The sequence below is a fragment of the Giraffa tippelskirchi genome, chromosome 8 (assembly GCF_054371585.1).
Source record: "Giraffa tippelskirchi isolate mGirTip1 chromosome 8, T2T-mGirTip1v1.2.pri, whole genome shotgun sequence".
Taxonomy (NCBI): Eukaryota; Metazoa; Chordata; class Mammalia; order Artiodactyla; family Giraffidae; genus Giraffa; species Giraffa tippelskirchi.
Window position 1 is genome coordinate 29,804,078 of NC_137282.1, and position 14,675 is coordinate 29,818,752.

The 14,675-nt window shown below is 46.2% G+C and overlaps 1 non-coding gene across 1 annotated transcript; it reads right to left on the bottom strand.

The window, feature by feature from the left end:
* Nucleotides 1–925: 925 nt before the first annotated feature.
* On the bottom strand, nucleotides 926–998 carry TRNAG-CCC (transfer RNA glycine (anticodon CCC)). Its single transcript has one exon. It is a non-coding gene; the product is annotated as a tRNA-Gly (tRNA).
* Nucleotides 999–14,675: the final 13,677 nt, after the last annotated feature.

Here is a 14,675-nt window from a genome sequence, read left to right on the forward strand (position 1 = left end):
TTAAGTGACATATCTGTCATTGCTGGGGGTTTGAAATCCATCAGCCTGGCATGGGGCCAGGTGGCCACATGAAAGAATGTAAGCGGGCCGCACCCAGGGAAGAGTAAATAGGTCACCCGGGAGGCAGGCCCCCCAGTGTCCGGAGGTCATTTCTCTTTCACAGAAGCTGCTCCTAAGGAGGCTGGTACCACACGTGGGAGGTGTCTGTTGTCCCCCAAGGTAGACTCCAAGAATTCTGAGTCTGGCCCTTCAAACTCTCCCATCCCCATCCTTGGGTGGGTAATGTGTTTGGGGCTCGTGTGACAAGTCTGGACTTTACAAAAGGGTGGAGGGGAGCCCTGCGGAACCATACAGGGGCTGGGAGCGCGGCTCTGCCCCTGCTTCTCACCCTACACGGGTACAGAGGTTCTGGACCCCGTGCCTCCAACAGCATCTCTTCTCCAGCCAACAACAGCCTTCCACCCAAACTGGAGGCATTCCAAGTGTCTGAGCCCTGAGGTCCCTGCAGTGTAATTTAAACCAGATGATGGTTGGTTGGGGGGCCCCAGATGGCAGGGGGCTTCCTCCTGGGGCGTGGTCTTAACTGTGGACATTGCCAAGATCAATCCAAGATGATCCCGACTGGAGAGGTGTCAGGACACCATGGGGCTTCTTGCCTCCAGATCTGCTGTTTCCTCTGCCTGGACACCTTCCTCCATCTTTGCTCTGCTAATACCTATCGTTTCAATGTCATCTTCTTCCAGAAGCTCGTTCCTGACCTCTGGTTCTGGGTTAGGAGCTGCTCTTCTGAGCTCCAACAGCATCCGGCACATACCCTCCCTTTACTTTTAAAGGAAGATTATTTATTTGGCTGCACCGGGTCTTAGTTGCAACACGCAGGATTTTTTTTTTTTTTTTTTTTTTAGTGGTGGCCTGTGGAATTTAGTTTCCTGACCAGGGATTGAACCTGGGCCCCCTGCATTGGGAATGCAGAGTCTTAGCCACTGGACCACCAGGGAAGTCCTGCGTCCTGCTCTTTCCTTGGTCTAACACTCATCACACTGGACTGTGGTGGCTAGAAGCCTGTTTGAGCCATGTCTAGTCCATGGGGCAGGGCTCAGTTTGTGGAATGAATAAATGTATGGAGAACATATGTGATGATGGAAGGATGGAGTAATTAACCCTGGTACTGCTAGTGGCCACCAGGGCTGACATTCTGCAGCAGTCCAGGGCTGGACCAGAAACTTGTGAGGCATCCACAGCAAGTGAGCCCTTGGATTCTCTTTGCTTCAGAACCTGGAGATGAGTAGGACTGACTCCCAGCTGAGGCAGCAAGGGGAGGACTCTGGGGTCTCATAGTCAATGGGTTCTTCAGTTATCTCTCAGCTTTAGTAAAATCAGAATCAATTCTTCTGAACACATTCTGGGCTATGGTCTTAGAGCATCAGATTCCCTTTACGGAATGAGGCCAGAAAAGAAAAAAGAAACAAAAACGATCAATCAAAACTTTGTTGCGAGGAAGCAGATTTCCTTTTCTTTTATGTTGCTCTTGGAAGACCTCACAAAATATCCCACGGGTATCACAGTCCGGGCTCTCGATGAATCCTTATCATGCTTCATCTTGTTTACTTGACAGACATCAATGAGCCACTGAAAAGTTCTGGTCACACTGGGGGCCAGGACTGGGGTTCCTTGGGTGGGAAGTGGGCACAGAAATTCTAAATTTGGGGCAACTGCGAGGAACACAAAAACAAAACAGAAAGAAAATTCGAGCTGATAACTGTGCTGAAAGCTAGGCCTAAAATCAAGGACCACACTGAGAGTGGGTTGGCAGAGAGGAGAGGGCATGAGCGTCACTGGGCCAGAGGGCGCTGCGGAGCCCAAGCCTTGTTCTGAGTGGTCATGGCAAGATGGTCTCCGAAGGGCCCAAGGCCTCAGGAGGAGATGGAGCTTCCAGAAAGGGACAGCTGCCCTTAAGGACTTTCCCAAACATCCAGTCAGCAGGGAAACCAGACAAGGAAGCAGGTCGTAGCACGCAGAAGGCACTGGTGAAAGTGAATATTCTTTTCCAGCCCTGGTCATTTTCTCGTTGCAGTCACAAAAAATATACCAGCAGTAAATTTTTTACCTAATAATTTAGACAGGATTCACATTAGTCTTTTTTTTTTTAATTTTGGTTCCTTTTTTTCTTTATTTTCTTTTAAAAACTATTTTGGCTGCCCTGGGTTTTCTTTGCTGCTCACGGGCTTTCTCTAGTTGCAGTGAGTAGGGGTTACTCTCTAGTTGCAGGGCATGGGTTTCTCTTGTTGAGGCTCCCAGATTCTAGAGCACGGGCTTCAGTAGCTGTGGCCCATGGGCTGAGTTGTCCCGAGGCAAGTGGAATCTTCCCAGACCAGGGATCGCACGCATGTCCCCTGAATTGGCAAGCAGATTCTTAACCACTGGACAACCAGGGAAGTCCTGTACCTTAGTCTTTGCGTAAGCAAAGAGTTAACTTCGTGTGTGTTTGATATTAAAGATGGTTTCACAAATCTATCTTTTCATGTAATCTTCAAAATTTTAATGTTGGACGTACCCTGGTGGAAAAGCGATAAATCAGTAAGAGGAAATATCTTTGTCTTTTCCTTACTGTAAGGATCACGGAACTGCTTGAAAGAGTCACCTTTACAAAAATAAGTTTCAAATTATGCAGGAGTCCTGATGGCTTTAAGAGTCAGTCCAATTAAACACTGAGGGCATGTGAAGTAAAATTCAGATGAGGAAGGTTTACTTACAGTATCTGATGGTTTGAACAGGATCTTTAATAAGGAAACATCAAGCAGATAGATGAAGACTTCCGATCTGGGATCACTCTCTACTGGCAAGGAATAAACCACGTGCAGTGAATTTTATTCAAATCCTGCCCAACCTCCTGGGCTAAACTCAAATGCCACTTTCTCCTTGACACCATCCCACGTCAGCCTATTTCTTCCTTTTCCTTAGCTGGCCCTCCTCTTTCCCCTTAATGCAGCTCCTTTAATAAGTCCCTGGCCTGTGGCTGGCCACGTCTTTACCTGTGTTATTTGTCTATGCCCTGCCCCATCTTTTGTCTTCCCTGTGAGACTGTACACCGTGTTTTAAAGAGGGGCAACATCCATCTGTCCAGAGCATTCACAGCATTATGTACGTAGTCAATCAATCAGCAAGTAAAGCCTTGAATGTGAAATGTTGCATGGAGGACATGCTCCAAACTCACGGGGACCGTATCTATCCATCTTTGTGTGAGTCAGAGATCCTATTGCAATGCCCTTTGTCTGTCAGTTCCCAGTAACTCTCGGCTGAGTGAATGGATGACAGGAATGGAAAGGTCATCACACACCAGAGTTGCTTTGCACACATCCTGACTCCTCATCTGAGCCAAAATAGGTGGAATAGCATTGGTAATATCTCACAGGTTTTTCTTCCCACTCTGCTTGAAATCCACAGGTACATCTCATGATGCCATTCCAACCCCCAATCCCCAATCCCTTTCCAAACTCTAAAATCCTCAGGGTGGCATGACTCATTCAGTCATTCAACAAACATTTACAGAGCACCTAATACACGCAGAGACTTGCCTCTGATAGGCTCTAGGGATACAGAGGTGAAAAGACAGATGGACTCAGACGTGTAGGGAGCTCACGTCTTAGTAGAGACAGGAGGACAATGACCAGGAACAAATACATCAGAATCCAGAGTGGCTGGAGGGGGCAGGGCTGGAGGAGGTAATCAAGTTGGACTAGGTGTTCGGAGGCTCAGAGTCGATGAACTCCAAGAAAGGGGCTCTTCCAAATGGGAAAAGTTACATTTTTATTAGCTTAGCTTATTATAGGAACACAGCAGGAGGGAACAAGCTGATGGATGGCTGGGTGGACGGATGGATGGATGAAAAGATTCAGGGCAGATGCAAAGTAGTTCATATTTACAATGTCTTTAAATCAATTCTTCTCCTCTTAGAAATACAATTTCCTTCCAGCTAAGGCTGATGGAAATCTTTGTGCTGATAGTATTGACAGCCCTTCTCCCTATGCAGGCTTCTAGTGAGACTTGGCAAGAAGCACTGACTCTGGATCTAGCCTCCCAGGCTTGGCCACGGGGTGAGCAGGTGGGCTGATGGCCACAGGAACCACAGTTGATGACTAGGCCATCTGATCCTGCTAATCTGAGGGCAAGGGAGACAGTCACCCAATACCGCCCTGGGAGGGGCAGTGTCAGAGGAGCAATCCGAAGAGAGAGCCGTTCACTCTCGTCTGAAGGGAAAGAGCGGGTTTCACTGGGAGGCCAGCAGAGCCAAGCCTGCCTGCCAAGGCTTTTCCGATGGCACAGACCCCGGTTTTAGAAGACTCCAAGGGTATGAGGACTTTGGAAAGGGGTACTTGTTTCGGCCAGTGTACAATAACCACCTGGCTGCTGAAGAAACGCAATTTCCCATCTTGTGAATGCGGGTTTGATAGACAAAATGCAAAGTGAAAATAGTAGTTCTGTTGATTGAGGGCCTCCTGTGCTTTGCAGTTTCCACAGTTCTCCCCAGCCCTCTCAGTCAGCTGGTGAATGCTAGTGAATTGTTACTATTATCCCCATTTTACAGATCAAGGCACTGAGGCTCAGAGAAGTGAAAGAAGCGGTCTCCACTGCAGAAATGTATGTAGCTGAGTTAAGGGTTTGAACCAGGTCTTTCTGATGCCAGAGTCCAAGCTCTTGCATTTCCTTTAAGTAAATCTTTGATTTATGGAGAAATCTCATTGTCTTTGGCAGGGGTAGTGAACCCATGTAATAATTCTGAAATAAGACCATTTTATGAGTGTTAGGTGGGGATTTTCTAGGTGAATACTGTGGGTCTTTGGGAACTGCCCACAGGTGGGGGTGGAGTGGTCGCTGCACCCCCTCCCTTGGAGCCAGGGAGGGGACCGCTTGAAATCCACTGGTGAATCTCATCACACCACTCCAACTCCCAACCCCAAATTCCCTTCCAAACTCTAAAACCCTGAGCAGGAACAGATGTGTTAACAAAGAGCTTATGAAAGAGAGGTCAAGACCAAAACCATCACTGAGACACAAGGATTTCCTTCGCAAGGGGATTTATGAGCAAGACGGCCTTCAGACCCCCTGAGCACGCTGCCCTGGGGAAACCCGAAGGAAACAAGCTGTTGCAAGAACAAAGGGGCATGTGTTCAGGGAGCTGGGTACCTGGCAGCAGCAGGTGCGCTGGGATGGGGAGGGCCAACGTGTGCTCCCTTCCACGGACTCTCTCGCCTCCCCCGCCCCTGGACTGGGCAGCACCTGCCTGGCTCTGGGTTGGAGTGATGTATCCAGCCCACCATCCCGGCCCTGAAGGCCTTGGGGCACAGCCGGCTGCTCAGATGGGTCGTCTGGTCTGGATTTTTAAATTCCCTCTGAAGGCCGGTGACTCCCAGCATAGGTCTCTCCGCTGGGATCTCTGAGCACTGAGTGCCTTTATCCAGCCACCTACTTGGCATCGCCGTGCGGATAACTAATAGGATCTTGAATATGAAATGACCCCACAGGGCTCTGGAGCCTTCTACCCCCAGCCATCTCCTCTGGTCTGTCTCATTTCAGGACACGTTGTCACCAGCCACCCAGAGGCTCAAGCCACGACCCCACCCCTAGTCCAGTCATCAGTAGGTCCTGCCGGCGCCCCCTCTGGGGGACCCACCAGTATCCCTCCATCTCTGCTGGTCCCTCCGCAGGCTGAGCCACACCGCCTCTGCCCCTGAAGCTGCCTCGTCTGTTCCTCCTGACCTCTGGCCTGCGCTTGGTCCTACCTGGTCCCACCTCACCTTGCTCACAGGTCTCCTGCCACTGCACACTGTTTTTTTGGTTCTTCAGCCGCATCAGGCAAGTATCCCCTTGGCTCCTTCAGCCTGGAACGGTCCCCCCAGGTCTTGGCTCGATTGACTTTCTGTTGGTTAGTTCTTGGCTCACGTGTCGTGTTCTCAGAGAGACTGAACCACCCATCATGCATCTCAGAGCTTCCCCATCACTTGGTTCTGCTTTCACTCCTGTACCATCTGTCCCCCATCGCTGATGGGCGAGGACCGTGCATCTCTTCATCACCCTTCCTGACCCCAGGGCCTGGCGCTCAGCCTCACGTCTAGTAGCTGCTCTGGAGCTGAATGACTGTGACCCCAGCCTGTTTGTTCAGTGTGACCTCTTGTTGCCCCACTGTCCACCTCACCCTCCCTCTGGCCAGAATCTGGGAAGAGGGGCTGCTGTGGCCCCAGACTGGCCACCCATGGCCTTGACTGCCCCATCCCCTCGACCTGGAGTCACACCTCCCTCCTGGCTTCTCCCCTCTCCTAACTCCTAGCACTCTCCCCTGAGTGGCAGGTGCGAGGTTATCATTTCCATGGAATTTGGTCTCTCTCCTGGAGAAATGGCAAATAAATACTCAGGTGGCCGGGGCACCATTGGGGGCTGTGGATTCCTTCCAGAGCCCGGCAGTGGGGGAGAGTTTCAGAAAGAGCCCTGGAGACCCAGCCTGGAGGCCAGGCCTTCGTCTTGACGCTGGTCCTAATCAGGTCCTGGTTTCTTTAGGCCTCAGTGTCCCATTGAATGAGGCCACTGTGTGTCTGAGATGTGGGCTGACCCCGATTCCAGGCCTCTCCCGACACTCAGCTCCCCAAGAGGGAGGCGCCAAGGCTGCTGCTGATGGGCAATGTATTTCCCATCTGTTAACTGGAAATTAATTTAGCCCCGAGGGTGGTGAGCCTAGATTAATATTTAGAAAGGATTTACAAAGAAAAGCACCCAGTTAATCCTGAGATAGAGGGCTTTTCATTTCTATTTGTGAAGTGGGTGGGGACAGAGTCCCTGGCTAGGACAGTCCCCACTGCACTTTCCTCCCTGAAAAGGTCCTTTGCTGATGCAGTTTCTAGCTTTGCAGCCACGAAGCCAGCCCACAGCTTCTGTGGCTTCAGCCCCTCTGCTGTCGGATGCACTCAGTGCCTGCCTCTGGTCCAAGGAGGAGACACCGAGGCCAAGTGGATGCTGACAGTGAGCGGGTAAAACCTCTAGACAGGAGGAAGAGGTGGAGGTGACAACGGCCAAAGATGCCTTTTTACGCCGTAAAATGATTAAGACCTGGACGTTTTGAGTTGAATTTGAGCTTGAATCTTCCTCTATGCAGGGCAAGCTAGTTGGTTTATTTAAGCCTCAAATTCCTTATCTATTAAATGGAGGTAATCATAGCATCTAATCACATGGTTCTTGTGAGGATAAGCAAGATTAATACAGATAAAGCTCTTCTCTTAATGCCTGACAGGCAGTAAGTGCTCAGTAAACACTGGCTATTAATATAACATTTAAGTATGAATATTAAACTTCATAGAGTATGTGTGCTCACTGTGCTCAATCGCTCAGTAGTGTCCAACTCTTTGCCGCCCCACGGACTGTAGCCTGCCAGGCTCCTCTGTCCCTCTGCCCCCCATATTCTTTCAGGCGAGAACACTGAAGTGGGTTGCCATTTCCTCCTCCAGGGGATCTTCTCGACCCAAGGATCGAGCCCGCATCACCTGCATTGGCAGGCAGGTTCTTTACCTACTGAGTCATCAGGAAAGCCCTATAATATTTATAATGTATTATCAAGTATATAGTATATTAGTATAATAGATATAGGGTATAGCATAATACACTTTAATATTAAAGTGTCCCTCAGCCCCATCAGTCACTGAATGACAAGATGTCCTCTTCATTCTCCAGAACTCAGATCTCACTTATCTTTTACGTATTTGTCCTTTTAAGGCTTGGGATAAAATGTCAGCTGGGGCCTCAGAGGATGGAAACACCACGTGATTTAGCTTTCAGAAACATTCCACCCCCACACACCGGTGATGAAAAGGGCTCTCAACCCTGGGGCTGGAAATACACCCCTTCCTCCAGGGTTCCCCTACTTCCTCTCTTAAATGCCACCTCCCGAAACGGCCGAGGACACCTGCAATCGCTCACACACTCACACACACCAGTGCTTGTATGTGGGCGATGCATCCTGGTGTGGCCATTCGGACTCACCCTCTTTGCGCTGGGGCTTGGAGGGCAGCCCCCAGGGAAGGGTCCACGCACTCCTTCCGGAGCGGCTCTCTGGAAGCTCTCCTGCGCTGGTCCCCTCCCGCCAGCTGGTCTGTTTGTTCATCCCCACAAAGTCCTGAGCAAAACGTCGGCCAGAGGGAGTAACTTTCACATGCTGATCACTACCCCGCCCCTGCCCCCAAGATCTTCTAACGCAGGAAGCCACTGGCTACAAGTGTAAAGACTGGGGCATGCATGTTAAAATTGCAGAGCAGTATTAGTTTATACTTGATAGATGTTTCCTTACAGTTTTTTTTTTTTTTATATGTCTGAGATTCACTTTATTTTTTTTTTTTTTATAAATTTATTAATTTTAGTTGGGGGCTAATTACTTTACAATATTGTAATAGTTTTTGCCATACATTGACATGAATCTTGTAATGTCCCCCAACTTGGGTTTTTTATTTTGTTTTTTTTTTTTGCCGCTTGGTTTTTGTTTTTCCATCGTTTTTGGTTGTACTACATGTGGAATCTTCGTTCTCTTACCAGGGATTGAACCTGAGCCCCCTACGGTGGAAGGCAAAGTCTTAACCACAGGACCACCAGGGAAGTCCCTAGGTTTTTTGTTTTAACTCCAATGGGCAAGGATGGGGTCTTTTCCTCTTTTCTTCTTACCAAAACTTTTTGATGAAATTTTCAAAAGCCACTCAATATACTGCCTGGCAATTATCTAAATCAAACCAACCAATCTGAGGAATTGATAAGTGCTCTGAATTTTTAAACATTCATGTTAAAATGAACAAGCATTCATCTCTAGCATCCTTTGAAAACTTTGGTCCAGCCTTCCTTCCTTTTCCCCAAACCTAGCCTACGCCCATCTTGACACCTTTCAGGAACAGAACGGTCCTGTAGGTCAACTCCGGATGTTTGGGCAGCATTTACTATCTCACTATGGGCAGTTGACTGAGTTCACAGCTTTGAGTCTGTTCGTCCTGCTCAGGCACCAGCGTGTGGTGTGGCCGAGAGGACAGGTGACTGGCCTTGAGATCGGCGTTTGCAGGGCTGCTGTTGGACACAAGCACTCACTGTCAGTTCCCAGGTGGTGCAGTGGTAAAGAGTCCTCCTGCTAAGGCAGGAGATGCAGATTCAATCCCTGAGTCAGGAAGATTCCCTGGAGGAGGAAATGGCAACCCACCCCAGTACTCTTGCCTGGGAAATCCCATGGCCAGAGGAGCCTTGTGGGCTACAGTCCATGGGGTCGCACAGAGTTGGACACGACTGAGCGACTGAAGACACGCACATGAGCGCAAGGAGAAGCCACCTCAACCGTTTCTTAGACACGTGTTTGTTGAGCACCTGGTACATACACGGCATTGTGCTCTGGGGGTTGTGAAGGCTACACGGTGTTTCGTCCCACTTAGTGAGTTCATAGCGTTGATCGTGAGGATTACTATTTAGCAAACTAGGAATATTAAGGAAAACAAACAAACAAACTATAGGTTTCCTTTAAAAAAAAATACCCAATAAACCTTTGTTTGAGGACTTCACCTTCCACTGCAGGGTGTGTGGGTTTGATCCCTAATCAGAGAGCTAAGCTCCCACCTGCCTTGGGGCCAAAAAAACCAAAACATAAAAAAACCAAAAACCAATATTTTAACAAATTTAGTAAAGACTTTAAAAAGGATCCACATCAAAAAGAAAAAAAAAAGTCTTAAAGAAAAATAAAACAGGGAACTCGGTTCAATGTTATGTGGCAGCCTGGATGGGAGGGGATGTCAGGGGTGGGATATGGATACATGTACCTGTGTGGCTGAGTCCCTTTGCTGTCCACCTGAAACTATCACAATATTGTTAACTGGCTATGCTCCAATTCAAAATAAATAGTTTTAAAAAAACCAAAAAGCAAGCCTGTGTTTGGCAGGAGGCACCCCTTTGCCTGGAGCACTTGTCCATAGAAAAGATGAGCCTGCCCCGAGCAGAGGTGGGGATATTTGGTTTCTCTGAGTACTTGCCCCCAGGGCCTCCCTCTCTCAAAGCAGTGCTGACTCTAGTGTCTTCGAATTCAGTGAGTGTGTGTCCTAGAAGATCCCAAACCCAGCCAACCATTTCATCTTGTCCTCCACACGCTGAGCAACCTGCTGGTAATATTTGTTTCCTGGCTGAATTTCACGCCTACCTCCCCTTCTGGGAGTATCATGGTCAGAGCTGCTAATCCGTGAATAGAGATGTGGAGACCGGAGCCCCCAGGTCAGGGGAGGGGAGGCTTCGTGCTTCCAGTCTCAGGGCTGCTGCACTGGGGTTTCCTCAGCCTGGAACACTCACACCCATGCTTTTTTTTACTGCTTTGAACGATGGTATTTACATATTTGCTGACAGCTTTTCCTACTTGAACGTGAGCCCATCCCCTCAACGACCACAGCCCCCCGCCCCCGCACCCCCGCCCCACTATCCCAGGTAGGGGTGGGGCCTGCATCCCTGCGGGTCTTGGCAGTGTCTTCATCACTTACTGTCCAGTCAGTAAGAGGTGCTCAAAAAAATTTTTTTTGCATGTTGCAAGAACAAAAGAGTTGAAGGTTATTTCCAACCACTGAGAAATTTCCTCCCTATAGCCCTGACACGTGAGAATCACCTTTTTAACACCCTGGAGATGCAGAGCAGCCTGTTCTGTTCCATTTTTTAAAGTGTCAATGCAATATTAAAAACCATTTCTAGGTGGTGAGTGGTAAAGAATCTGCCTTCATTGGGTTCAATCCAGGGGTTAGGGGGATCCCCTGGAGAAGGAAATGACAACCCACTGCAGTATTCTTGCCTGGAAAATCCCATGGGCAGAGGGGCCTGGCTGGCTGCAGTCTATGGGGTCACACAGAGTCAGACATCACTGAGCGCTCATGCTTGTACACATGCCCTGTAACTGTTAGTGATTCTCTGGAGAGCTTGATCAACTTGACCTCCGCCTAGAAGCAAACTCTAAGTTGCCAGTATCTTGCAACGACCTCTGGCAGGTCGTTAGCCCTTTCTGGATCCTTGTGTCTTTGTGCAAACTGGAACAACTTATTTCAGTATACTGAGGACAGCAATCGATCCTAGCGGATGCTGAATATTTGTAGAAGTTGAGAAAGAATTCATCCTGTTTAATTAATGTCTGATGATGGAAAATGTTGACGAAGGAATGTCTTCTAACCTGACTCCTGTGCTTACTTAGGTGCTTCAGGATCCAGGTGCTGTCTCTCTGATCACTGAGCAACATCATGAAGGAAATCCCTGCATCTTAGACTAGAAATCTGATGATAGGTGGTGGTCTGGTTCATGGATGAGAATCTTCAGGGTAGTAGTGGCTCCACTTTAGGAACCTGCAGGTCCTTCCTGTTTTGGGCGTGCCCATCTGGTCCTGCCCCTCTGGCTATGGGTACAGGAGCCTGGGGGCCCTGCTGGGAGGACCAGCTCTGGGGACATTGGGTGTGTTCTCTCGTCCTGGGCCACACATTGAGGATACTGTTCTGCAGAAGCACCGAGCTCAGGTGTGGCTTCAGTCAAAAACACAGGCAAGGCCTGTGATCGCGGCAGCTGCTGCTTTCCCCCCATTTATGGTGCACAGTGTGTGCTGACCAGTAGAGTTCCTACACCGTAGACTCAGCCAGGAAGAGGGGAGCAGAGCTAACTTTGTGGAGCAGCTGCCTGAAACCTCTGGAAACTGGCTGGAAACATGCTGAACACCTCTGGAAACTGGCTAAGGAGCTGTGAGACCAAGCCCTGAGCCTTTGGAGTGAGAGCACTGACTCCAAGGCCCTAGACTACCAGAGGACTAACCCTAGGGAGTATCAAATAGTGAGAACCACACAAAGGAAACCACTTGAGTCTAAGACCCGGCATCACCCAACCACCAGTAGCACCCTGTGCAGGATGCCTCATCTAAACAACAAACAAAACAAAATAAAATCCCAATCATCAGTAGACAGGATTACCGCCTCACTCGGCCTTGCCCATCAGAGGAAAAACAAACAAAAAAACTCAGCACAAACCGAACCCTGTATGAAGCTTACACAAACCACTGGACCAAACTTAGGAGGGCAGAAACCAAAAGGAAGAAAGAATTCAACCTTGAAGCCTGGAAAAAGAGACCTCAAACACAATAAGTTAAAAAAAAAAAATAATGAAAAGGCCAAGAAATACTACAGGAATGAAGGAACAAACTAGAAACACAGAAGTCCAAATAAATGAAGAGGAAATAGGAAAACTACCTGAAAAAGAATTCAGAATAATGATAGTAAAGATGATCAAAAACCTTGAAAACAGAATAGAGAAAATGCAAGAATCAATTAACAAATACCTAGAATTGAATAAACATACAGAAGCAAACAAGATAATTAGTGAAATTAAAAATACTCTAGAAGGAATCAATAGCAGAATAGCTGAAGTAGAGTCAGTGAACTGGAAGATAAAATGGTGGAAATAACTTCTGAAGAGCAGAATAAAGTAAAAAGAGTGAAAAGAACTGAGGATAGTCTCAGATACCTCTGGGACAATATCAAATGCACCAACATTTGAATTATAGGGGTCCCAGAAAAAGAAGAGAAAAAGGAAAGGTATGAGAAAATTTTTGAAGAGATTATAGTTGAAAATTTCCCCAACATGGAAGAGGAAATAATTAATCAAATTCAAGAGGCACAAAGAGTTCCAAACAGGATAAACCCAAGAAGAAACACGTCGAGACATATACTAATCAAACTAACAAAGACTAAACACAAAGAAAGAATATTAAAAGCAGCAAGCAACAAGTAACATACAAGGGAAACCCCATACGTTTAAGAGCCGATATTTCAGCAGAAACTCTGTAGGCCAGAAGGGAATGGCAGGATATATTTAAAGTACCAAAAGGAAAATATCTACAATCAAGATTACTGTACTTGGCAAGGATCTCATTCAAAATTGATGGAAAAATAAAAAGCTTTTCAGACAAGCAAAAGTTAAGAGAATTCAGTACCACCAAACTAGCTTTACAACAAATGTTAAAGGGACTTGTATAGTCAAGAAATATAAGAGAAGAAAAAGATCTACAAAATCAACCCTACAAAATCAAAATATGTTCAATAGGAACATATATATCAATAATTACTTTTAAATGTAAATGGATTAAATGCTCCAACCAAAAGACACAGACTGGCTTAATGGATACAAAAACAAGACCCCTATATATGCTGTCTACAAGAAACCCACTTCAGACCTAAAGACACATATAGACTAAAAGCAAGAGGATGGAAAAATATATTCCATACAAATGGGAAGCAAAAGAAAGTTGGAGTATCAATTCTCATATCAAACAAAATAGACCTTAAAGAAGATTATAAGAGATAAGGAAGGACACTACATAATGATCAAGGGATCAATCCAAGAGGAAGACATAACAATTGTAAATATCTATGCACCCAACATAGGAGCACCTCAACACATAAGACAAACACTAATAGACATAAAATGAGAAATTGACAGTAACACAATAATAGTAGGAGACTTTAATACCCCATTCACACCAATGAACAGATCATCAAAACAGAAAATTAATAAGGAAACACAAGTCTTAAATGATACATTAGATGAGATGAATCTCATTGATATCTTCAGGACATTCCATCCAAATGCAGAAGAATACACCTTTTTCTCAAGCGTGCATGGAACATTCTCCAGGATAGATCACATCTTGGGTCACAAATCAAACCTCAGTAAATTTAAGAAAATTGAAATCATTACCAAGTATCTTCTCTGACCACAACACTGAGACTAGATATCAATTACAAGAAAAAAACTGTAAAAAAACAGAAACACATGGAGATTAAACAATACATTTCTAAATAATGAACAGGTTACTGAAGAAATCAAAAGGGAAATAAAAAATTTTCTAGGAACAAATGACAATGAAAACACAACAACTCAAAACCTATGGGATGCAGCAAAAGCAGTTCTAAGAGGGAAGTTTCTAGCAATACAATCCTACCTCAAGAAAAAAGAAAAACATTGAATAGACAACCTAACTTTACATCTAAAACAACTGGAAAAAGAAGAACAACCCCCCCCCCCCAATTAGTAGAAGAAAAGAAATCATAAAGATTAGAGCAGCAATAAATGAAAAAGAAATGAAAGATACAGTAGTAAAGATTAATAAAACTAAAAGCTGGTTCTTTGAGAAAATAAACAAAATTGACAAACCTTCAGCCAGACTCATCAAGAAAAAGAGAGAAGAATCAAATCAACAAAAATTAAAAATAAAAAAGGAAAGGTTACAACAGACATTGCAGAAATACAAAGGATTATAAGAGACTATTGTGAACAGCTGTATAGCAATAAAATGGATAACCTGGAAGAAATGGACAGAGTCTTAGAAAAGTTCAATCTTCCAAGACTGAACCAGGAAGAAATAGAAATTATAAGCAACCCAAATAGAAGCACTGACATTGAAGCTGTGATAAAAAATCTCCCAAAAAACAAAAGCCCAGGACCAGATGGCTTCACAAGAGGATTCTATCAAACATTTAGAGAAGAGCTAATGCCTATCCTTTTAAAACTCTTTCAAAAAATTGCAGAGGAAGGGACACTTCCAAACTGATTCTATGAAGCCACCACCACCCTGATACCAAAACCAGACAAAGACAACACACAAA